Below are 24,136 nucleotides of genomic sequence, written 5' to 3' on the forward strand. Positions count from 1 at the left end.
AGCCATTGTCTATATGCAACTGAAGCCCTCTCCAACTGACTGGCTGACTTGCTCAGCTTCTGCTTGATTAATCACTGCAAGCTAGGTGTATTATATGTGTGCATTTCTCATTGGCTTATAAGCAGCCTGCAGGCTTTATAAAGCAGCAGAGAACTGTTTGGGAGTTAGTTTCTCCAATTGTGTGTTTGGTAAGTTTTAGAGCAGTAGGAGACAGGCCTTGGGGGTGGCAGCTCCAAGGTTTTGGCTGCGCTCACATATGGTGTTAGATGCTGGTTCTAGGGCCCCGGGCAGTGAGAGTTCCCGGGGCCCCAGGCTGGCTCATGCACCATTGTTTTTAATTTTATTGTAGTATCCCATGCAGTTTAGTTAGGAGGGGGGCAGATGAGAGGGAATATCCTGCACGCTAGTGCCCCCTGCTGGTCATATAGCCATTTTCTATATGCAACTGAAGCCCTCTCCAACTGACTGGCTGACTTGCTCAGCTTCTGCTTGATTAATCACTGCAAGCTAGGTGTATTATATGTGTGCATTTCTCATTGGCTTATAAGCAGCCTGCAGGCTTTATAAAGCAGCAGAGAACTGTTTGGGAGTGAGTTTCTCCAATTGTGTGTTTGGTAAGTTTTAGAGCAGTAGGAGACAGGCCTTGGGGGTGGCAGCTCCAAGGTTTTGGCTGCGCTCACATATGGTGTTAGATGCTGGTTCTGGGGCCCCGGGCAGTGAGAGTTCCCGGGGCCCCAGGGTGGCTCATGCACCATTGTTTTTAATTTTATTGTAGTATCCCATGCAGTTTAGTTAGGAGGGGGGCAGATGAGAGGGAATATCCTGCACGCTGGTGCCCCCTGCTGGTCATATAGCCATTGTCTATATGCAACTGAAGCCCTCTCCAACTGACTGGCTGACTTGCTCAGCTTCTGCTTGATTAATCACTGCAAGCTAGGTGTATTATATGTGTGCATTTCTCATTGGCTTATAAGCAGCCTGCAGGCTTTATAAAGCAGCAGAGAACTGTTTGGGAGTGAGTTTCTCCAATTGTGTGTTTGGTAAGTTTTAGAGCAGTAGGAGACAGGCCTTGGGGGTGGCAGCTCCAAGGTTTTGGCTGCGCTCACATATGGTGTTAGATGCTGGTTCTGGGGCCCCGGGCAGTAAGAGTTCCCGGGGCCCCAGGCTGGCTCATGCACCATTGTTTTTAATTTTATTGTAGTATCCCATGCAGTTTAGTTAGGAGGGGGGCAGATGAGAGGGAATATCCTGCACGCTGGTGCCCCCTGCTGGTCATATAGCCATTGTCTATATGCAACTGAAGCCCTCTCCAACTGACTGGCTGACTTGCTCAGCTTCTGCTTGATTAATCACTGCAAGCTAGGTGTATTATATGTGTGCATTTCTCATTGGCTTATAAGCAGCCTGCAGCCTGCAGGCTTTATAAAGCAGCAGAGAACTGTTTGGGAGTGAGTTTCTCCAATTGTGTGTTTGGTAAGCAGTAGGAAATACAACAGCAGGCAGCGTGAGGAGGATGAGTGTGTGGCAGACTGGCAGCAGGCAGCAGGAGGGCAGGTAGCGAGACATAATAGGCACTGGTTCCTAGCAGTGGTACCAGGGCCGTAAATGAACACCATGAGGTTCCAGACAGTGGTCGTGAAGCCCACATTGTGTCCAATACACAATTGGGACAGCACAGTTTTCAACCCGGACACCTCTAAAATAATTTAATTTTTTTTTCAAAATAATGCAGCTATTTGTGAGTGTAAATAGCTGGTGGTGCAGGGGCAGCGGCACCTTGTAATGTGTTCAATGACAGTGGAAACATACAGAGAGCAGGAGGAAATACAGCAGCAGGCAGCGTGAGGAGGATGAGTGTGTGGCAGACTGGCAGCAGGCAGCAGGCAGGAGGGCAGACAGCGAGACATAATAGGCCCTGGGTCCTAGCGGTGGTACCAGGGCAATAAATAAACACCATGAGGTTCCAGACAGCGGTTGTGAAGCCCACATTGTGTCCAATACACAATTGGGACAGCACAGTTTTCAACCCGGACACCTCTAAAATAATTTAAAAATTTTTTTCAAAATAATGCAGCTATTTGTGAGTGTAAATAGCTGGTGGCGCATGGGCAGCAGCACCTTGTAATATGTTCCCTGGCAGTGGAAACATACAGACAGCAGGAGGAAATACAGCAGCAGGCAGCGTGAGGAGGGTGAGTGTGTGGCAGACTGGCAGCAGGCAGGAGGGCAGGCAGCGAGACATAATAGGCCCTTGGTCCTAGCGGTGGTACCAGGGCCGTAAATAAACACCATGAGGTTCCAGACAGCGGTCGTGAAGCCCACATTGTGTCCAATACACAATTGGGACAGCACAGTTTTCAACCCAGACACCTCTAAAATAATAACACAAAATTATTACATTTTTTTTTCAAAATAATGCAGCTATTTGTGAGCGTAAATAGCTGGTGGCGCATGGGCAGCAGCACCATGTAATGTGTTCCCTGGCAGTGGAGACACAGACAGCAGGAAGAAATACAGCAGCAGCAGCAGGTGTAATGTGTGTGTGGCTGTGTGCCACTTCCTGTCCCCCTCTCGCCGACAACAGGGGCCAGGAATTTGCCTTCCACCCAAGCCTGGTTCATTTTGAGAAACATCAGTCTGTCCACAGACTTGTGAGACAGACGAGATCGCTTCTCAGTGACGACTCCACCGGCTGCACTGAAGCAACGCTCTGACAGTACGCTGGAAGGGGGCAGGATAGCACTTCCAGGGCGTACTGCGCAAGCTCGCTCCAGATCAGCAGGTGCTTGACCCAATACTCCATGTGATCAACAGGGGCAGCGCTGTCAAGCCCGCTGAAGGACCCCATGTAGTCAGACACCATGCGGGTCAAGCGCTGTCTGTGACTGGAGAAGGCTGCTGCTGCAGGCACCTCCTTTCTAGTCCCTGGCAGCTCTACACTCATGTAGAGCTCGTTGGTCAGAGACAGCAGGTCTGTGGTGCGCGTGCGCTTGCTGCTGGTGGATGCAGGCACCTGCTGCTACCTCTGTGCTGGCTGGACAGTGGGGGTGGATGGCTGAGGGAAGGCTTCCTCCAAGTGCTCAACAAGGGACAGCTGCAAATCCCTCATTTGTTGCGCACGGTCTTCTCCTGCAGGCAGGAACTGGCTGAGCTTCCCCTTCAGACGTGGGTCCAGCATCATGCAGATCCAGATGTCCTCCCTCTGCTTCATCTGGATGACCCTTGGGTCCTTGCGCAGGCACCTCAGCATGTGCGCTGCCATTGGGAAGAGTCTGGCCACGTCTGCTGGCACATCATCGGCAGCCCCAGAGCTGACAGTGCTGTTCTCCTCATCCTCTGCCTCCTCCACCTCATCCTCTCTCCACCCCCGCACCAGTCCAGCTGCGCTCTGCTGCTCCTCCTCATCAGCAGCAAGGTCAGGGACCTCCACCAACTCCAAGCCCTCCTCCTCAGAGGTGGCCTGTGAAGCTGCCTGCAGCTCCTGCTGGTCCAAGGCTGCCGCTCCCTCTTCCAGCAGTGCATACAGGGCCCTGTCCAGCACACACACCATGGGGACCCACTCGCACACCATTGCATGGTCCCTGCTTACCATGTTGGTGGCCTGCAGGAAGGGTGCCAGCACTGAGCACACCTGCTGCATGTGCCCCCAGTACTCCGTGGAGATGATGGACGGGAGGTTGGTAGCGGCACGCCCAGTTGCAGTGATGGCGACAACTGTTGCTCGTGCAACATACTGGCTGACAGCCTGCCTCTTTTCAACCAGACGCTCCAACATCGCCAGGGTGGAGTTCCAGCGAGTTGGAACATCGATCATGAGCCGGTGCTGTGGCAGGTGCAGCTCCTTCTGCACCTCTTCCAGGCTCGCTATGGCTGCAGCCGAGTGCCAGAAATGACGCACAGCCTACCTTGCCGCCTCAAGGAGTCGGTCCATCCCCTGGTAGGTCCGCAGGAACTTTTGGACTACCAGGCTCAGGACGTGCGCCAGGCAGGGGATGTGGGTCAGGTCTCCCCTGCTGATTGCAGCAACCAGGTTTGCCCCATTGTTGGACACCACCTCTCCGACTCTGAGGCCTCTGGGGGTCAGCCAATTCCTCTCCTGCTCTCGGAGTTTGGCCTGGACATGGTTCGCCGTCAGTTTGGTCTTCCCCAGGCTGACCAATTCCAGCAGCGCTTGGCAGTGGCGGGGCTTCACGCTGCTGCTGAGGCGGGAGGTTTGGGCTGGTGTGCCAGAGGATGGAAGCGGATCAGAGGAACCTGCTGCAATTCCGCTGACCCTGCATGGTGGCACCACCCACTGCGTTGTTGCTGCTGCTGTTGCTCTGACAGTGCCCGATGCTGCTCCCCCCTCCTCACCCCCTTCCACCAAGCTAACTCAATGCGCGGTGAAGGACAGATAGCGGCCTGTCCCAAACCGGCTGCTCCACAAGTCCATGGTGACGTGGACCCGTTGACCGACCGTGTGATCCAGCCCTCTCCCGATATTGGCCATCACAGAGCGTTGAAGTGCAGGGATGGCCATGCGTGCAAAAAAATGTCGGCTGGGGATTGGCCAATCGGGGGCTAGAGACTAGAGCACAGAGCAGGGCAGGCTGCCTTGCCTAGGCACAGGGCCTAGCTGCTGCAGCTGCAGCAGCACCAGTGACAGTCTCCCTCCCTAGTCCCTAATCACACAAACTAAACTGCCTAAAATACAATCTATCTACAATACAAAGCAATACAGGTGAATATCAAGTGTTGGAGTGTAAAAACGCTTGGTGTATTGAACAATAAATGCACTACTTGCACAGAAGCACTGGAGCAGTCTCTCAATACAGTCAGTCAGTAAGTCACAAGCAGGACGAGTGAGGCAACATGGTGCCCGCTATTTATAGAGGGGGGCTTGGCCAGGCTCCCCCTCTGTGATTGGCTGCAGTCAGAGGGCTGGGAGCCCTCTGATTTGCTTGTGAGGACTCGAAGTGACGTCACCCGCTGATGACGCTATCCGAGCTCCGTATTCGAGCTCGGATAGCTCGGATATCTCCGGATAGCTGATTGCTATCCGAATGCGCTCGGATAGCACAGCCCGGATAGCTAATACTATTCGAGCTCAGTATTCGAGCTCGAATAGTAAAAAAAGAGCTAGGATATCCGAGTATCTCAGATATCCTAGCTCAGATGAGCATCACTAATACCAACTCAAACTTACTTCTTCTATACTTTGAATGAGGTCAGCATTAATAGCAGTGGCTGGATAATGGCCTCAATTCACTAAGATCATGCTGGAGATAATAAGGCAAGAGAAAACTTACCTCCACACAGTGAGAGAGTTATCTTATCTCTTCATTCCTTAAGTTACCTCCTCTGTAGTTAATTTACCTCCTCTGTAGTTAATTTACCTCCTCTGTAGTTATTTTCACACGCAGTTAATAAACAGCCTGTCTTTAACTCTGGAGTTATTTTAAGGATTCGAGAGTTAACTTAAAGACGGAAGAGTTAACTTTAGGTTTGCCTGAGGTAAAATGTTTCCTGAATAAGACATGCCTCATCACCATGGTGACCACTCTAGAAACGTTATTAAAGACAGGGGATAAGCTTAGTGAATTGAGGCCAATGTCTTGGTTAAAGTAACCACCTTTGACACAGGGCAGAGACCAGGGTTTGAATCCTAGTTGGAGCCAGTACCTGTTCAGTAAGGAGTCCTAGGTCAAGACTCCCTGATGCTCCAGGGTGGTCTACCGAGTGTTCCTTCAGTGACCGCAGCTCTGGAGTGTAAATGTTAAAACCAACCTGTCACTGCGTTGCTCAGCGCAGTACCCAGTTAAGGGGCATAACTACAGGGGAGCAGCCCTGTGACTGCAGGGAGGCCCAGAGCTGTAAGGGGACCCCAACTACCACTTCACTCCCTTTGATAAAGGGCTCCATCCCTCAGATCAGGAGTTTTGGTAGCTACACTTGTTATGGGTGTGAAGATTTTGATGGCCACACTTGTTTTATGACCCTTGCAAAGTGGACCCCCAGGCTGTGAGGATGTGATGGTCACTGGGATAGGCAAGGGAAAGGGTGTGAACATTTGGAGTCCCCATCAAAGTTTTGTTGAGGGGCCCCATTATTCGTAGTTACGCCCCTGACCCCTGCTACGTAACTAAGCATGCTGAAACATCCATGGTGAAAGCATCTCCTGGGATACAGGTGGAACCAGCGAAGAGTATTACTCTTTACCTAAGAACTTGTGGTTAAAAAAATGAGACCTCACCGTTTCAGAATATTGCTATTCCGGTCCTTAGAATCACAAAGGAGGAAAGCATAGAAATAACAATTTATTGAGAGGAAATACTTAAGATGAGGAAATGAGAAATAAACTGAATAGTCTTTGGTGCAGGCTTGCACAAAACGGGGAATGTTGGGCGTACACCGCGCCGAAGGCTAATCATGCAAAAATCCTTCTTGAGACAGAGTTTATTCTATTAATTAGTTCCAGCGTTTTGGAGAAGCTATTTTGCATATAAATGAAACCAGGTGAAGCATTTTCCTCTGAGCCTTCCACTGTGCCTGCCTGCCCATTAAGTCACACTTTAATTCACAGTCTGCATCACTGCGCCATTCTCCTTTCAGGGAACTCATAGAAAGCAGGGGAACGGTCAGCTGAAAGTGGAACATGAATGTAGTGTTTTGTTATGTTTACGCTCTGTGGGAAAAATGTATCAATTGTCAGCTGTTAAATTAAATAAAGTTTCTGATTGGTTTCGCCTCTCTTGTCCCAGTCTTTACAACATCCTAAGTCTGCCTGTGTTAGTTAAAGGGACAGTGAGCAGAGGCATAAATTGAAAATCTGGACTTACCTGTGGCTTCCTCCAGGCCCCCGTAGCCCGCGAGGTCCCCCAGCATCCTCTGGATTCCTTCCATGGTCCTGTTGGTGGTTCCGGTAAGACTTTGACTGAAGTCACGAATGCGCGGCTCGTGCATGTACCTGGCGCGTCATCACGCCGGTCGCCGTAAGTGTCCTGTACATGTGTGGTTCAGTCTTTAGAGAACTGTGCATGCGCAGGACGCTTATGGTGACCGGGTGCGCACATGTGCAACTTCAGCCAAAGTTGCCGGATTACCGGAGCCGCCAGCGGGACCACGGAAGGAATCCAGAGGATGCCGGGGGGCCTCGCAGGCTACAGGGCCTGGAGGAAGCCCAAGTTAAGTCCAGATTTTCAATGTATGCCTCTGCTCAGGGTCCCTTTAACAGGAACACGATGGCCTCAATTCACTAAGAATGACTGCATTTGATAATGCAGAAAACAGCTGATTTTTCCCAAACATCTTGCCAAATTCCAATTCACTAAAACTATTACCACACTCAAAAGTAAAATTGCCGACTAGTGAGGTAAATTACTGACTTGCCACGCAGCCATGCTTCTCACCCCATTTGATCCAATACTCTGGCGGGTGGGACACAGGGGCGTAGCAATAGGGGTTGCAGAGGTAGCCACCGCATCGGGGCCCTAGGGCCCTCCCTCAACTACAGTATTATCTCTCTGTTGGCCCTGTGCTGGTAATAATCACTTCTAGACCTCTTGCACACTGCAAGTGATTCCGATTCAGATTCCGCTTTTTAATCAGTTTTTACATCCGATTCAGATTCTGATTTGCAGTGTGCAGGGAGCAAACTGCAAATCGGAATCTGATGTAAAAACTGATTAAAAAGCGGAATCTGAATCAGAATCACTTGCAGTGTGCAAGAGGCCTTATAGATACTTTGAATAGTAGTGATCACTAACAAACTGTTCCCCATTCCCTTCTTGCACCTCTGACACTGTGGTTGTCCTTGGCAGGTTTTGGTGCGCCGTATCAATTGTTATGTATAGAGTGCTTGGGGGGCCCCATTGTAAAACTTGCATCGGGGCCCACAGCTTATTAGCTACGCCACTGGTGGGACACATTTAAAAAGGCTTTTCTGTATCCCTTTATATGTTCAGATGCACATTTCAAGTGATGCTGGGGATGCACGGAACAGAAAATAGAATGGCTCACGCACAGACTTGTAAGAGAAGACTGATAGCTTGCTGCCCGACATGCTCCAATGCTGATAACTTGGATACAGGTGGGCTACTAGGGCAGTGTTTCTCAACATTTTACCCCTTAGCATAGTAAACATTATCACTCCTTGACAAATATATATATATATATATATATATATATATATATATATATATATATATATATATATATATATATATATATATATATATATATACACTAGTAAAAAGGCCTGCCCGTAAAAAAACGGGCGCTAGGCCATGGCCGCTACACCCCCGCAATGCTCACACAGATGCGTCCCGATCGCCCATCCCCCATCGCTGTCCAAAGTATATGCATACAGGGAGAAATTGCTTGGCAGTTGGAAAAAACTGTTATTTCCCACAATGCAATGAGGTTCACAGACAGAAAATTGTCAAGTCTGGAAGCACGGACATCCATGGCTACCATTACTAGGTAATGCCGAGTGATGTTGATCCTGGGATTTTATTTTATTGCCATCTGGAGTTGGGAAGGATTTTTTTCCCTTTTGGGGCTATTTGGATCATGCCTTGTAAGGGTTTTTCGCCTTCCTCTGGATCAACAGGGATGTGTGAGGGTGCAGGCTGGTGTTGTACTTTGTTCTCTGGTTGAACTCGATGGACGTATACCTTTTTTCAACCAAAGAAACTATGTAACTAAGTAACACACAGGGACAGGGTGCAGAGACACAGGGGTTTTATTATATAGGATTTAATCGTAGTACTAAACAATTCTAAATAATTTCCAAGCATTAACTTTTACTTTTCACTAAAAAACAGTATATCAAACCTGAGTACCCCGTGGAACCATCAGAAGTACCCCTGGGGTACGCGTACCACACGTTGAGAACCTAGGTACTAGGGCACCCTACTGGAGAAAAAAAACTCAAGCAAAAACGGGAACACATATAGCATAGTAAGTTTTTGACAGGGATGAGTGGAGGAAAAGAAGTAAGTGGCTATTCACAAAAGAGGGTTGCAGAGGGGCAACCGACCGCTGGAAGCAGGTAGAGACAATAATCCCGACTCCACTTGAAGTGTCCAATTGGGCCTCGATATGGTCGCTCTTCTTGTGAAAAATGACTGGCTCTTGGAATGGTGTTGGCCAATCAAGACCGGGGAAAAACCCCTCCAACCTCAATGGGATGGGGGTGAATGCAATATTAAAGGAGTTTGCCTATTTATCCTGGCTATACCAGCATTTAAATGATGTCCCTACCAGTGCTGGGCCGAAATTACGCATGAGCGTAATTACGCATCGTAATTCAATGTAAATTTACGCGTAAGTGCTACGCGTAACTTACGGTCTTACGCGTAATTATTTACGCGTAAGGCGTTAAGTGGTATCGTAATTACACTGTCTACTGTAATTGCTAGGTATGCGTAATTTTACGAAGATTTACACGTAATTTTACGTAATTACTAACGTAAAAACTCCCCTTTTCTAAGAGTAGCCAATCAGTCAACATCCTAAGCAACCAATAGTATCTTCTCCCGCCCTTCAGTATATAAGCGTACGTTTTTACGCATACGAATGATGTGTACGCAATAGCTGTCACATTGACGGCTATTGCGTACACATCGTCCGTATGCGTCAAAAAATACGCATTAATGGGTATTACGGCACTACGCGTAACATCGTAGTGTAAGGGCCTACATTACGGTATCCTTGCGCGTAACTGCGTAAGTTAACGCGTAATTACAGTGATGAACCGTAGATAATTTCCTACGCCGTAACCGTAATTGCGTAATGCGTAATAGCGTAAAATTACGCGTAATGATCCGTAAGCGTAGATTTTTCCATTGCGACCAGCACTGGTCCCTACAGTGCAATGTATGGGGATAATATATTATTTGGAAATAAAGGTGTATATTTTTCTATATTGTGATTTTCGTTTTCTCATTTTACCCTAGCAATAATTGTACGCCCTTATCAGGGCCGGAGCTACCATAGGAAAAAAACATAGCCTCATGTCATACATATTTAAAAAGCTGAGTATCTAAGGCAACAATTTATGTATTCTATCTACCTACCTATCTATACTCAGGCCACCTACCTATTTAACCTATACTGCATGCACCTACCTATCTAATCTATACTGCATGCACCTACCTATTTAACCTATACTGCATGCACCTACCTATCTAACCTATACTGGGGGCACCTACCTATCTAACCTATACTGGGGGAACCTACCTATCTAACCTATACTGGGCAGCACGGTGGTGTAGTGGGCAGCACGGTGGCATAGTGGTTAGTGCTCTTGCCTTGCAAGTGCTGGGTCCCCTGTTCGAATCCCAGCCAGGTCAACATCTGCAAGGAGTTTGTATTTTCTCCCTGTGTCTGCGTGGGTTTCCTCTGGGTTCTCCGGTTTCCTCCCACATACCCAAAAACATACATATAGGTTAATTGGTTTCCCCTGTGCAAGTGGGTGTGGCTTGCGGGTGTATGGGGCCCCATAATCTCCTATTTCCCAGGGCCCCATGCGTTGTCAGACTGCCCCTGCTCTGTGTGATCTAATTTAGACAGACAAACAGGGGCCCCATAATCTCCCCATAATCTCATATGGGGCCCCATAATCTCCTATTTCCCAGGGCCCCATGAGTTGTCAGACTGCCCCTGCTCTGTGTGATCTAATCTAGGCAGTCAAACAGACATCCGAAATAAGAATTATAGAAAGCAGACATGATAAAACAGGCTGCAGCAGTTTTCCTGTCTTTTCTCTGTACTACAGTTTGTGAAAAGAGAAGTTATATGATCCAGGCAGGCAGACAGCAGGGGAGGGAGGGGCACAGGAGTTAACCAGGCTGGAGGGGAGGACACAATGCTTTAGAAAGGCTTCAGCTTCAGGAGAAATAAGGAAGTGCTACTTACAGATATAAATGTGAGTCTGTTCTATCCGCTATGATGTACCAGATGTAAACTTTATATGTTCAACTGTACACAGTGCATAGACTACATATATGTATTGCCATTCAGACCCTTTTTTCTGGCTGGAGGTCGCCTTTAACCTCTTGAGGACTGCAGTGTTAAACCCCCCTAAAGACCAGGCCATTTTTCACTAAATTGGCCTCTGCAGCTTTAAGGCCTCACTGCAGGGCCACACAACTCGGCACACAAGTGATCCCCCCTTCCCCCTTTTTATCCCCACCAACAGAACTTTCTGTTGCTGGGGTCTGATCACTCCCCCAATGTTTATTTTTTTATTGACAAATATTTTTCTTATTTACTTTTTTAAAAAATGTGCTTTTTTTTTATCCTACTCCCTCCCTCCCTCCTTCCGTCAGCCTATCAGCGCGATCGGCTGTGATAGGCTTCAGCCTATCACAGCGGATCACTTTTGTGCTTCTGGAGGGGACAGCAGAGTGGCACGGCTGTCCCCTGTACAGCGCTGCCTTAGATCGCAGTGCTGTACCTAGTAAGTAGACGGCGGTTTTGCCGTCTAACAGTCTCCTAGCGGTGATCGCCGCTAGGAGACTGAAGGCAGAGCGGAGCTCCGCCCTCCAAGCAGCGAATGCGTGATCTCCTGCAAACCACGCCCGATCGGCGTTAAGCGGTCCTGGGAATGTTAATGCCTGTACTTTGTCCACTTAGCGAAAAGATTCCTGAATTAGGTGTTAGCGTTGCAAAGAGAACACTGTATATTTCAATAAAGCACATGAAAGCTGGAAACAAGCTTGATCTGACACCTGGTATTTGTGGTATTACCGCAGTTTAGTGAATTATGGCCTATATGGCCCAACATGGATGGATGATAAAGCTCTACCTGTCTTTTATACCAGATAATTATAGATAGCCCTGTTTAGTTTTATTCTGAAATTAGAATGTTACTATGGTAACCTAAAGCTTCTAATGCCTTTCAGCCTTTTCCATTCTTCACATCTAGTTGCTGAGTATCATCTGTTCCACTTCCATTCCTTTCATAGCCAAGTTGCGGGCTTGATCCATTGTACTGGAAAGCACTATGATCAATTAATTTCATTATTTAAAAGTATCCCATTAACTTATAGAGTGGTTTGGAACATTCTGCGTTTTTTTGCATAATAATATATCCTAAATGTCCTAAAATGTCTGTCTGTCTGCCAAAGTCTACGACACTTTATCGGTATTCCGCTGCGTGTCAAGTAATTAACTTTCAGTTTTGCAACAAATTACATTTCTATCCTTATAGGTGTAGTTGGAGTTTCCTAAGCGATTTCTAAGGTCTCTTTTCCAGGGACTGTTGATAGGCGGTGAAATGCCTCTCAAACTCTCATAACTGCTGACTGCTGCCTGGTAACTGCTTGTTGAGGCCTGCTAACTGCTCACCGCTGCCTGGCAACTGCTTGTTGCTGTCTGCTAACTGCTCACTGCTGCCTGGCAACTGCTTGGTAAGCACACCGCTCAACAGTCCGTGGAAAAGAGGCCAAAAACAGCCCATTAGAAAGGAATTTGATGATTTGGAAGTAAACGTTAGCATTTGGGATGATTTGGAAATAAAGAGAGGGAGGTGATTTCGGAAGATTCTCCCTTCACCTGATATGAAGGTCAGCAAATGCCAACATCTTAAAAGGGCCTTTTTTCCAATGCGTGTATTCTGATCTTGATCTTTGGCGATTCTTCGATTGCAAGGACACGGTGCAAACGTACTGAATGCTGAATTTTCCCACTGTTTGCATTTGGGGTTAAGTCAAGAGGAGTGCATAAAAATTGTGGTGATATTTACTGCACTAAAAATCTTGGCGTTTTTCTCTGGGGAAAGAGGGCAGGCGGGGCCAGGTGTCAGAAGTTGAGTGATGCGGGGTCTTCAGGACGGCTGTGCGGGACAAGGCTGCTCAGGTAACTATAGCAGGCTGCCGCATTTTGTAAATTACTGTGGAGATCCGCTATTGGGCCCTTTTCCATTAGTAATCGCAATCCCCAATCACAAACACCAGCGAATGCGAGTTTTCATTCATTTTGTTATGCTATTACGATTTTCATTTGCATTGCATTATCCCTCTTAGTCCTCTTGCACACTACATGCGATTCCGATTTGCATTTTTTAATCGATTTTAACATGTGATTCCGATTTTTCATTGTTACTGCATGCTGTGTTTTTTCTGCGTTTTTTGTTGGGTTTTTTTATAGCATCCAGGGAAAATCGGAATCGCAAATCAGAATCGGAATCGCAAATCGTATTTGCAGTGTGCAGGGAGCCTTACAGTGTGAAACTAGCCTTAAAATTGCTCCAGAAAGCGATTGCGATTTGCAAATCCAATCACTATAGTGGAAAATACTTCTCATGATTTCTATGACAAAGTAGCAGCAGCAGCGTGTGTACAGAGCATGGAGCAGCAACGTGTGTACAGAGCATGGAGCAGCAGCGTGTGTACAGAGCATGGAGCAGCAGCGTGTGTACAGGGCATGGAGCAGCAGCGTGTGTACAGGGCATGGAGCAGCAGCGTGTGTACAGGGCATGGAGCAGCAGCGTGTGTACAGAGCATGGAGCAGCAGCGTGTGTACAGAGCATGGAGCAGCAGCGTGTGTACAGAGCATGGAGCAGCAGCGTGTGTACAGAGCATGGAGCAGCAGCGTGTGTACAGAGCATGGAGCAGCAGCGTGTGTACAGAGAATGGAGCAGCAGCGTGTGTACAGAGCATGGAGCAGCAGCGTGTGTACAGAGCATGGAGCAGCAGCGTGTGTACAGAGCATGGAGCAGCAGCGTGTGTACAGAGCATGGAGCAGCAGCGTGTGTACAGAGCATGGAGCAGCAGCGTGTGTACAGAGCATGGAGCAGCAGCGTGTGTACAGAGCATGGAGCAGCAGCGTGTGTACAGAGCATGGAGCAGCAGCGTGTGTACAGAGCATGGAGCAGCAGCGTGTGTACAGAGCATGGAGCAGCAGCGTGTGTACAGAGCATGGAGCAGCAGCATGTGTACAAAGCATGGAGCAGCAGCGTGTGTATAGAGCATTGAGCAGCAGCGTGTGTATAGAGCATTGAGCAGCAGCATGTGTATAGAGCATTGAGCAGCAGCATGTGTATAGAGCATGGAGCAGCAGCATGTGTATAGAGCATGGAGCAGCAGCATGTGTATAGAGCATGGAGCAGCAGCATGTGTATAGAGCATGGAGCAGCAGCATGTGTATAGAGCATGGAGCAGCAGCATGTGTATAGAGCATGGAGCAGCTCTGGGGAACTTCACAGAGCACAGAGTCAGGTATGAGCACAGCCCTGTACCCTGCTGTGTGAATGCTTCACTTTCCCCTTCATTACCAATGCCGGCTGTCCTCATTATTATCTGTATCCAAATTGTTCCTGGTCGATCCTGTTGTCGATCGGTAGCAGATCAGACATGTGGGAAATAATCATCAGATTCTGTCAGTCAGAGGGAAAATTGCATTGTGTACCAAGCATGATGTCCTACCATATTATATATATATATATATATATATATATATATATATATATATATATATATATATATATACACTGTATCGTGCGTGGCTGAGGGAGACCTTTCAGGACTCCCCAACCCCCCCCCCCCCCCCTTGAAAATCCTGGGTTTGCCCCTGGAGATGACATGCAGAATTTTCCTGCAACATAACTGACCACTGTGAACACGCCCTAAAGGTTATTTTTTGAGTCGAGAGGAAGTTCGAGGGGAAGTTTTGAGTTCATGTCCGCTTTAATCCATCTCCGTATAAGGAGGCGAAAAATGGGAGAAAGATGGCTGCCTGCAGTGAAAGGGTTAATGCGCAGTGGAACATGACTGTGTGCTATAAATGAATAATAACAGTGCTACAGTCACAGGTATCTTACCACAGCTCAGTCCCAGCTACGGTGAATTCTCTGAGACCGATTTTCACCAAAATGAAGCAAAATATATTTAAAGGGCTGGACCAGCTCTATTACATGCTATTTGCGATGTTCACATTGTTATTAAAGACAAAGGTTAATTATATGTGTGCCGCATGCTTTGTGGGGCTGGTAATAGAGATGAATAATTTCCATACCGTTTCCTTTGTGAGGAACTAGTTGAAAGCCTTTGTCCCTTACTTCACAAGGAGCAATGTATTTCTTCCAGTGTGGAAGAGTGGTCTATTCAGGTGGCACCACCCACTGCGAATTCATGCTTAATAGACTGAATAAGAGGAAAAACTTCACAGCCTTATCCAGGCTTACTCAGTAAGGCAGGGCAAAGAGCAATGATCTGCAGCAGGGCCGTTTCTGGCCTATGTGACACCCCAGGCAATGCCCCCACCCCAAAACACACACACACACACACACACACACACACACACACACACACACACACACACACACACACACACACACACACACACACACACACACACACACACACACACACACAATGCTGTTGATAGAGGGCACTCATTTAACATTAGGAACTGCATTTCTAAAGCATAAAATTATAGGGAAAGTGAAGTGAAGAGAGAAGTAATTTGCCCTACAAAAAAGCACTACCCTCTAAAAGAATTAGCAGCGGTGTTGCTAGGATCCCAGAATATACCAAAGAAGGACCAAAGTGAAGGCTGGTTTGTCGTTAGCACAGGGCGTCACAGCAAAAAGTGGGTATTCACATAGCAGATTGTATGTTGGTCCAAATACTGCTCATTTTAAAAGTACATTGACCTAGGCTGTGATCAGTAGATTGTAGTGGCTAGCAGTGGTATTTGTGAATTTTCGCCAAAGTCATTTACGCATTGAAATTGCTGTTGAGAAAATATTTGCGAAAATACATTGCATTTTCTCAATATGGTTCATGAAAACAAATTGTTCTTTCCTGTGCAAAAATTATCAAAACACAAAAAAATCTTTATTTTACAGCAAAAATTTACAAAAAGCACAAAAAATCATTATTTTATTATTATTTAGCATTTATATAGCGCCGACATATTCTGCAGCGCTGTGCAGAGTACCGGTATATTGTCTTGTCACTTAACTGTCCCTCAGAGGGGCTCACAATCTAATCGCTATCATAGTCCTATGTCTATGTATGTATTGTGTAGTGTATGTATTGTAGTCTAGGGCCAATTTAGGGGGTAGACAATTAACTTATCTGTATGTTTTTGGGATGTAGGAGGAAACCGGAGTATCCAGAGGAAACCCACACAAACATGGGGAGAACATACAAACTCCTTGCAGATGTTGACCTAGCTGGGATTCGAACCGGGGACCCAGCGCTGCAAGGTGAGAACGCTAACCACTACGCCACCGTGCTGCTATCAGAGAAAATCAGAGAAAATCACACAAAAAATTGGAAAAATCACAACCGTATTAAATTTTTGCTCGAAAATCAAATTATACATTATTTTGGTGCAAATGAATGTGAAAAGAATATTGTCATTTTGCTCATCACTGGTGACTAGCTGCTAGTGACAGATTCCAGTGGCAGGTAAGTGGTTATCAGTTGATTCTAGTGTTCGGCGGCAGCCCCAGGACCTGTGTTGTGCGGCCCTGCAGCGAGGCCTTAAAGCTGCAGTGGCCAATTTAACTAAAAATAGACTGGTGTTTAGGGGGGTTTAGCACTGTGGTTCTCAAGAGGTTAACAACTTAGCAACTTCGGCCACGCTTTTCTACCTCTTTGTTTATAAACACCTGCAAACACATGTAAATACTTGATGCTGTTTTCTGTTTTTAGAAAACAGAGTTAGTAAAGCACCATCTTGTGGCCAAAAACTAAAACTACTTCCAAATTACACCATTATACACTTACTATAGAAAAATGAAATGCATTTTCATTATTATTTTTTTTAACTCCTTCACCTCTAACTAAAAATGAGTATATTATCGCCATACATTGTACTAGGGACACAATTTAAACATTGTAATAACCAAGACAAATGGGCAAATAAAATGTGTCTGTTTTATCTACAATAGCACATTTTATTTTGAAACTATAATGGCTGCAGTCTGAGAAATGGTGATTTTTTTTTTATTCTTCTTCTTCTCTGTTAAATGCATATAAAATAATATAATTCTTAGCATAAACTACTGCACAAAGAAAGCCTAGTTTGTCCCGCAAAAAATAATCAATAGATAATTTCAGTGTGATAATTAGCGATAAAGTTATTACCGAATGAATGGGTAGAGCTTTTGAAGGGGAAGAAACATGTGGTAGAGAAGTGGTTTTAAAGTTACATAAACACACTTTTTAGTAGGACAATATATATATTTACACAAATCTGTACATCATACATAAATGAGGGATAAGTGAGGAAGAAAGAGGGACAAAGAGATTTGAATGCCAAATAGGGACTGTCCCTCTGGAAAAGGGACACGGGAGAAGGGCCATGCAGAGGATCCTCAAGGGAGCAGTGCTCATATTCTAAAAAGAAGCACCAATCAATTGTGGTAAATTGTGTATGTAATTCCCCATTGACAGAAAACCGTATCAGGCAATCTCTGCACCCCCCCCCCCTCCCTCTCTTTCTTTGATAGCAATTATCAGGCAGACTTTGAGTGTCCTCCCAACCCCCTAGATAGAAGTAGTAAACAACCTTTTTTGCTCCACCACCCTCAAAACAGGAGTGACAGGTGCCCGCTATCGGAGTAGGAACAGTGGAGACTGACGTAGGCAGTGCCGGAGCTACCATAGGAAAAAATGGGCAATTGCCCCAGAGCCTGTAGGGGCCCCTAAGGTGTCCCTCCCCCATCTTAACTGTTGCTCCCCAGGGACTCTGCAGAGTCTGTTAAGTTGGGAGGTGATTGGGGGAGGGTCAGCAGCCAGCTCAGGGGCCCAGGAGGGAAATTTGGCTGCAACTAAGGGCCTCTAGTGGCGCTTTTTGGTCAGGGGGTGTCTGTTGGGGGGCCCCCAGGCTAATTTTGCCCTAGGGCCCAATTGTTACTTGAACCGTCCCTGGATGTAGCGGCAGCCTCACCTATAGTGACTGCGACCTCTGTCCTTCTTGATAAGCACCCAAGCTTCCTTTCAGGCAAAGAAGACGTGGTTGCCAATATGTAGTGGTTGCATCAGTACATTTCAGTAATTGCTAAAGTGCAGTGGGTGCTAAGATGGGAAGGCCCAGTTTATGCCAAGTTGCAGTGAGTGCTGATGTGCCAAAGTACAGTCTGTGTCAAGTTGCAGTGGGCACCAAGGTCCAGTTTGTACAATGTTGTAGTGGATGCTAAGTAGTATTGGGTGTTGACTGGACAGCAGATGGTGCTAAACAAGTGCTAGTAGGTGCAGGGTGCGGCACCGTGCCATATGAGTGCTGGGTACAGGAAGGTGTTGTGGGAAAGACATGAGTGGGTTGTGAATGCCATGTGGGCTCTGGATATGTGCGGCATTTACTGGTTGTCATATGGGTTTGCACCATGGGTGGGTACTGGGTGCAGGCAATGAAAAGGTACTAGGTGCATATAATGACTAGGTACTGTATGCCATGTGCGTACTGACCATGGTTGGGAACTGGGTGCAAGCCATGAAGGGTACTTGGTGCCATATGGGTGTTGACATAGTAGGTGGGTAGTGGGTGCCATATGGGAGCTGGTTGCTAAGTATGAGGTGAACTAAATCCCATGTGTGGGCCAAGTGCTGGCTATGAGGGGAACTTGGCGTTGTGTGAGTACTGAGTGCCCTGTGGGTGCACGATCATTTATATAGACAGTATTTCTGAACGACTTCTTTACGACTCTGCTCTGTGTTTTACTTTCTAATTGCATACACTCCAGTTGTCCCTATTTTGGAAGAATAGTCCCTATTTTCAAATCAGTCCCTTTTTGACCAGTTGTCCTTAATTCAGGCTTTAGCAGTGGCCAAGCAATAGGGGATGGAGTGGCTGTGATCTCACTAGGGTCCCTGCACCTGAGATGCCCACATGGATCCCTCCCCCAGTCACTGCATTAGCTGTTAATCCTTTCCTTCTCCTCACACCTCTCACACACAGTGGCTGTCCATGGAGAGCTGCTTTTGGTGGTCTCTAAGGGCTGGAACCCAATACAAAAACACTATCGCTAGTCGCAATCGCTAGCATTTTGTATGAGCGGTTTGTAAGCGATTTCATGAACGTTTTAAAAAAGTGTAATCAATTTGTCAGTGGTTGTGTAGCGATTAACGAGTAGCGTTTTAAATTCTAATTGGTCCTTTCAATTAATTTTCCTTTTGTAACAGTGTGCGGTAATGTAAAACGCTAGCAAAATCTCTCTGTGGAGGTTTTGACGAGCGATTATGCCAGCTTTTATATACTTTACTTTGCAGAAACGCTAATGCTAAACGTGAAAACTGCTGCGTGTCCTGTGTTTGGCGATTTGGTCATCGCAATCACTCCAGTGGAATTTGGCCCATCCATTAACATTAGCTGAGCATTTAGGGAAATCGCTAGCGGTTTGAATCACTCCCTAAACGTTCAGAAAATCGATCTAGTGGGTTCCAGCTCTAATAGCATACAACTATATTATACATAGGCTGCTGAGTGTGCTGGCAGGGGCTTAGCAATAGGGGTTGCAGAGGTAGCCACCGCATCGGGGCCCTTGGGCCAGAGGGGCCCCGAAGGACCCTCCCTCAACGACAGTAGTAGCTCTCTATTGTTCCTGTGCTCATAATAATCACTTCTATAGATACGAATAGTGGTAATCATTAAACTGTTCCCCATCCCCTTCTTGCACCTCTGACACTGTAGTTGCCATTGGCAGGTTTTGGTGCGCCGTATGAATTGCTATGTATAGAGTGCTTGGAGGGGGGCCTCATAGTAAAACTTGCATTGGGGCCCATGGTTCCTTAGCTACGCCACTGTGTGTTGGATACAGGGCTGAATAAATACATGTTGTGAATTGCAATACAATACGTGTGTATGCTTTATATGAAGGCTCTTTTTGTTGGTTTTTTTTGTTTGTTTGTTTTTGTATAGTATTCCTTGGTAGCTACTGCATGCATCCGTGGAGAAATGAAAAATTCTCTTTTCCTCATAAATTGTTAAATACCCTCATAACTGAAGGCGTTATGTCAGCCCTTTATCTTTCTTATTTAAAAAAAAAGTTCCATGACTGGAATATAAATCATTTTGAAGCTCAAACTGAATGCTATAAACGCAGATCAGTCGTTATACTGTATGTTGTTGAAAGGCTTTTTGCACTGTAAAAAAAAAAAAAAAAAAAAAATCTGCTGCAGCTGATGTGTACAGAACACACCACGAGGTGGCACTGCGGGAAGTCTTTACATAGTGTCCTTTTACTAAAAACCAGGGCATAGCAATAATGTAATGCACCAAATGCTCAATTGCTGTGGGTCTTATAAGTGTCACGTTATATTGCTGCTGCAGTTATCTTAAGCACAGTTCTGAATGAGAATTGTGCTGTAAGTGCTATTGCAAGAACAATGTTATCTAACATTCCGTGATGCTGGACACACATCTATTGACCTGTTGTTGTTCAAGTGCCATATTTCTATACAAAAAGCCTCTCTAGAAAAATTACATTTCTGTTACATAAATATGCTCTGATCTCATTACCAGACAGGGAACGGTTCAGAATGTTCTGTTTGAAATGTTAAATATAACCCTTTGCCTCTCTTTTTTGCAGTGGGAGAGCCGTTAATGTGCGACGCAGGACTCCTGACGCGGCGCATTGTATCCGTGGCCCACGTAAGGCCTTTCTGCTGGCCTAATTGTCGCTACCCTGCTGGATGATTTTCCCATTCCCCCATCTGATCCGTTCTGCCTGGCATGTTAACCATTTCACCTCTGCCTTACTATAACTGCCATAGTTCTCTTGTTTATGGAATACTTTTTTGTAATGTGCCTACTGATAGATTTTATGCAATCAAAATAATTGTATTAACAAACAAAGGGATACTACTAGAGCATACTGTGTTCCCTGTACATGTTTTATTTTGTCACAGAGGATATTATTTTCTACTACTATTATTATTTTGTATTGTTATGGCACTGATATATTTTGCAGTGCTTTAACATAGTCATGTCACTAAGGCTCAGTTCACATTGCATTTTAAAGCCAAACGGATGTGGTAATGCGGATCCGGTTTCCATTTCACCGGATCCGTGATGCTTCGTTCACACTGGCTAAAGGATCCATGAAAAAGGATCTGATCACCGGTCGATCGGATCAGTTTTCTCTTCGATCCGTCACCTGAGCAGGTGGATGAGGGAGGGTTAACTTATCAGGCTTCTGTCTTCCTCCTTGTGTCACACGTCAAGTCACATGACTATGACACTTCCTCCTTCCACCCGGAAGAAGGAAGCTTGATAGTCACATAAGGCGACGTGGGACAATAGGGGAAGAGACAGAAGCATGGTAAGAAACCCTCACTCATCCGCCCGCTCTCACTGGCGTCCCCGCAGACCCCTACCCCCAGGGGAGCGTCCCCCTAGACCAACACCTCCAGATCAACAGCCCCAATGGAGTGCCCCCACATACCCCCCCACCCCCATTTCCAGTGGAGCGTCCCCAACTTCCCCCCAGACCCCCACCCCCACTAGTGAGAAGAAATGTTCAGTTCTCCCCTTGCCTACAATGCAGGGCTTCATCTTACATTTCCGGTCCGCTGTGCTCAGCGGTCCGGAAAAATAGGTGCTGCAGCAAAGTTGCATTCCATCCAGCGGAACGGATGGAACAGATCAGTTTGAGCAGACGGATGTATGTATACGGTTCCATTGGTTAACGCTGGATCCGTGTGCATCAGTTCCGTTTGTACAGTATTCCGGTCTGCTGTTGTGAACCAAGCCTACCTGTTTTTTGGAAGAGCTCATAATCTATCCCCTATTGTAGGGCCAGATGCAGTTGTTGGAGCATAGAGTTCTTTACACTCAGATCAGCATCCAGACCAGTACCACAGATTAGAACTATTTACTGAAGGAAAACATGCAGATATACTGTATATCATACACCACCATCAGGAGATGCAGTTTGCTTTGAACAGAGAATACAGGAAATGACAATCCCATTCAGATTACCATCATGTATTACACACAGTGACATCTTGTGGTTGTTTTACTAACTGCAGTTTAAGGTAACTGTTGACAAAACTCTAATACCCCTTCTCAACCTATTAGCATTAAACTAATGGTCCAGTTTTCTTTATCAGTTCCAAATGTCTTTACACAGGTAGGGACTTTGAAAGAATGCCAGCTAATATGTCTTTAGTTGGGACAATACTGCAATTCGACTTGTCCTTGTAAGTCTCTCAAGAAATGACACTTCACATCTATATGCTTGGTTCTCAGATTGACTCGCTCCATCCATGGGAGCGCAATATATCCCTGGTTATCCATTCCTTGGTAGATGAATCATGTTATCCCAGGACTCTGTCCCATGATTGTGGGCTATACTTGCCCTTTACAAAAGTCTCAAAGGTGGTTTGCATTTTTTTTCTCTCATTGAACACCTTGGTTCAGTCTCTGTTCCTCTAAATCTGTGATGTCCGATCTGGTGCCCACCTCGACCTCCTGTTCCCGCAGGTGCACTGGCGAACATTCATTTTGCATGTATACCATTAAAATTAACCCGTCACCTCCCCCACTCTCCCATAGTTACCCAAATTAAACATTTGTATTAAAAAGTCAATTAAAACAAATACATAAATAGTTACCTTGAGGACTAAACTTTTTTTTTTACTATGTAAGTCCTGAGGTTATATTACTTTTATTTTTGCAAATATGGGCTTGTAATTAGTGATGGACGTAAAACAGAAAAAAAACACCTTATTTCCAAATAACATTGTACTAGGGAAATATAATAAACGTTGCAATAACCAGGACAATTGGGCATATATAATGTGTGGGCATTATCCACAATACAATGTTTTATTTTACAACTATAATGAAAGAAAATTGAGAAATAATGATTTTTTTCCATTTCTTTCTATTATTTCCATTAATCACTTTGCGACCGCCTAATGCCGATCGGGGACCGCAGATTGGCTACCTTGTTCCTCAGTCATGCCATATGGTGTAATCTCGCAAGGAGTGAGATTAGACAGGAGCTAGCTCGCGTCAGTAAAAAAAAAGCTGGTACCAGCGATCAACCTGCCAGCCTGCAATCGGAGCTGGCAGGCTGTTATCTTCCGTAAACAACAAATATTTATTTATATAGTGCTGACATCTTACACAGCTCTGCACAGAGTATTGCCATGTCACTTAACTGTCCCTCTGATGGGCTCACAATCTAATCCCTGCCATAGCCATATTTATGTGTTAGTGTAGTGTATGTATCATAGTGTAGGACCCTTTTTTTATCTTTGAGGGGAAGGGGTGAGAAGGGATAAAAACATTCGAAAATGTGGGTCTTTTTTTTTGTATAAAAAAAAAAAAAAATTAAAAAACAAATAGCAGCATCAAACAAATCTCACCAAAAGAAAGCTCTATTTGTGGGAAGAAAAGGAGGTAAAATTCAATTGGATGCTAATTTGTATCACAAACAATAAACCTTTAATGCGTTGAAGTGCCAAATTGTACAATATGACCTGGTCACGGGGGGGGGGGGGGGAGGGGGGAGGAAGGTATAAACCTCAGGTCCTCAAGTGGTTAAAATGCATTTAAGATAAAATATTGTTAGCGAAATGTACCACCCGAAGAAAGCCTAATTAGTGGTAAAAAAAACAAGCCATAGATGATTTTATTGTGATAAGTAGCTTTAAAGTTATTGGGGAATGAATGGGAGGAGTGCTGACAGGTGAAAATTGCTCTGGTATAGAAGGCGAGAAACCCCTTAGTAGGGAATAGAGATGGCCCGAACCTCCGATTTTCGGTTTGCGAACTTCCGCGAAAGTTCGGTACGCGCGAACTTCCGCGAACTGCAATAGACTTCAATGGTGAGACGAACTTTGAAAACTAGTGATGGAAAAGATATTTCAAGATGTAACACCTGGAGGGGGGCATGGCGGAGTGGGATGCACGCCAAAAATCCCGGGGAAAAATCTGGATTGGACGCAAAGCAGTGTTTTAAGGGCAGAAATCGCATTGAATGCTACATTGCAGGCCTAAAGTGTTTTAAAACATCTTGCATGTGTATACATCAATCAGGGAGTGTAATTAGAATACTGCTTCACACTGACACACCAAACTCACTGTGTAACGCACCGCAAACAGCTGTTTGTGTAGTGACGGCAGTGCTGGACTGGTGCGCACCATGGCCAGAGTGCAGGCCATGGCGGTTTTCAAGCTCCCCCCTCCC

The 24,136-nt window shown here is 45.9% G+C and overlaps 1 protein-coding gene across 1 annotated transcript in view; it reads left to right on the plus strand.

The window, feature by feature from the left end:
- Positions 1-8,399: 8,399 nt before the first annotated feature.
- The window catches only part of LOC137521696 (cytoplasmic phosphatidylinositol transfer protein 1-like), a 343,380-nt gene continuing 327,643 nt past the window's right edge, over positions 8,400-24,136 (plus strand). Inside the window, exons 1-2 of the mRNA XM_068241316.1 lie at positions 8,400-8,460; positions 16,089-16,198. The gene's annotated coding sequence lies outside the window, so the exon portion shown is untranslated. The remainder of the gene's footprint in view (positions 8,461-16,088; positions 16,199-24,136) is intronic.

The sequence above is a fragment of the Hyperolius riggenbachi genome, chromosome 6, assembly GCF_040937935.1.
Source record: "Hyperolius riggenbachi isolate aHypRig1 chromosome 6, aHypRig1.pri, whole genome shotgun sequence".
Lineage (NCBI taxonomy): Eukaryota > Metazoa > Chordata > Amphibia > Anura > Hyperoliidae > Hyperolius > Hyperolius riggenbachi.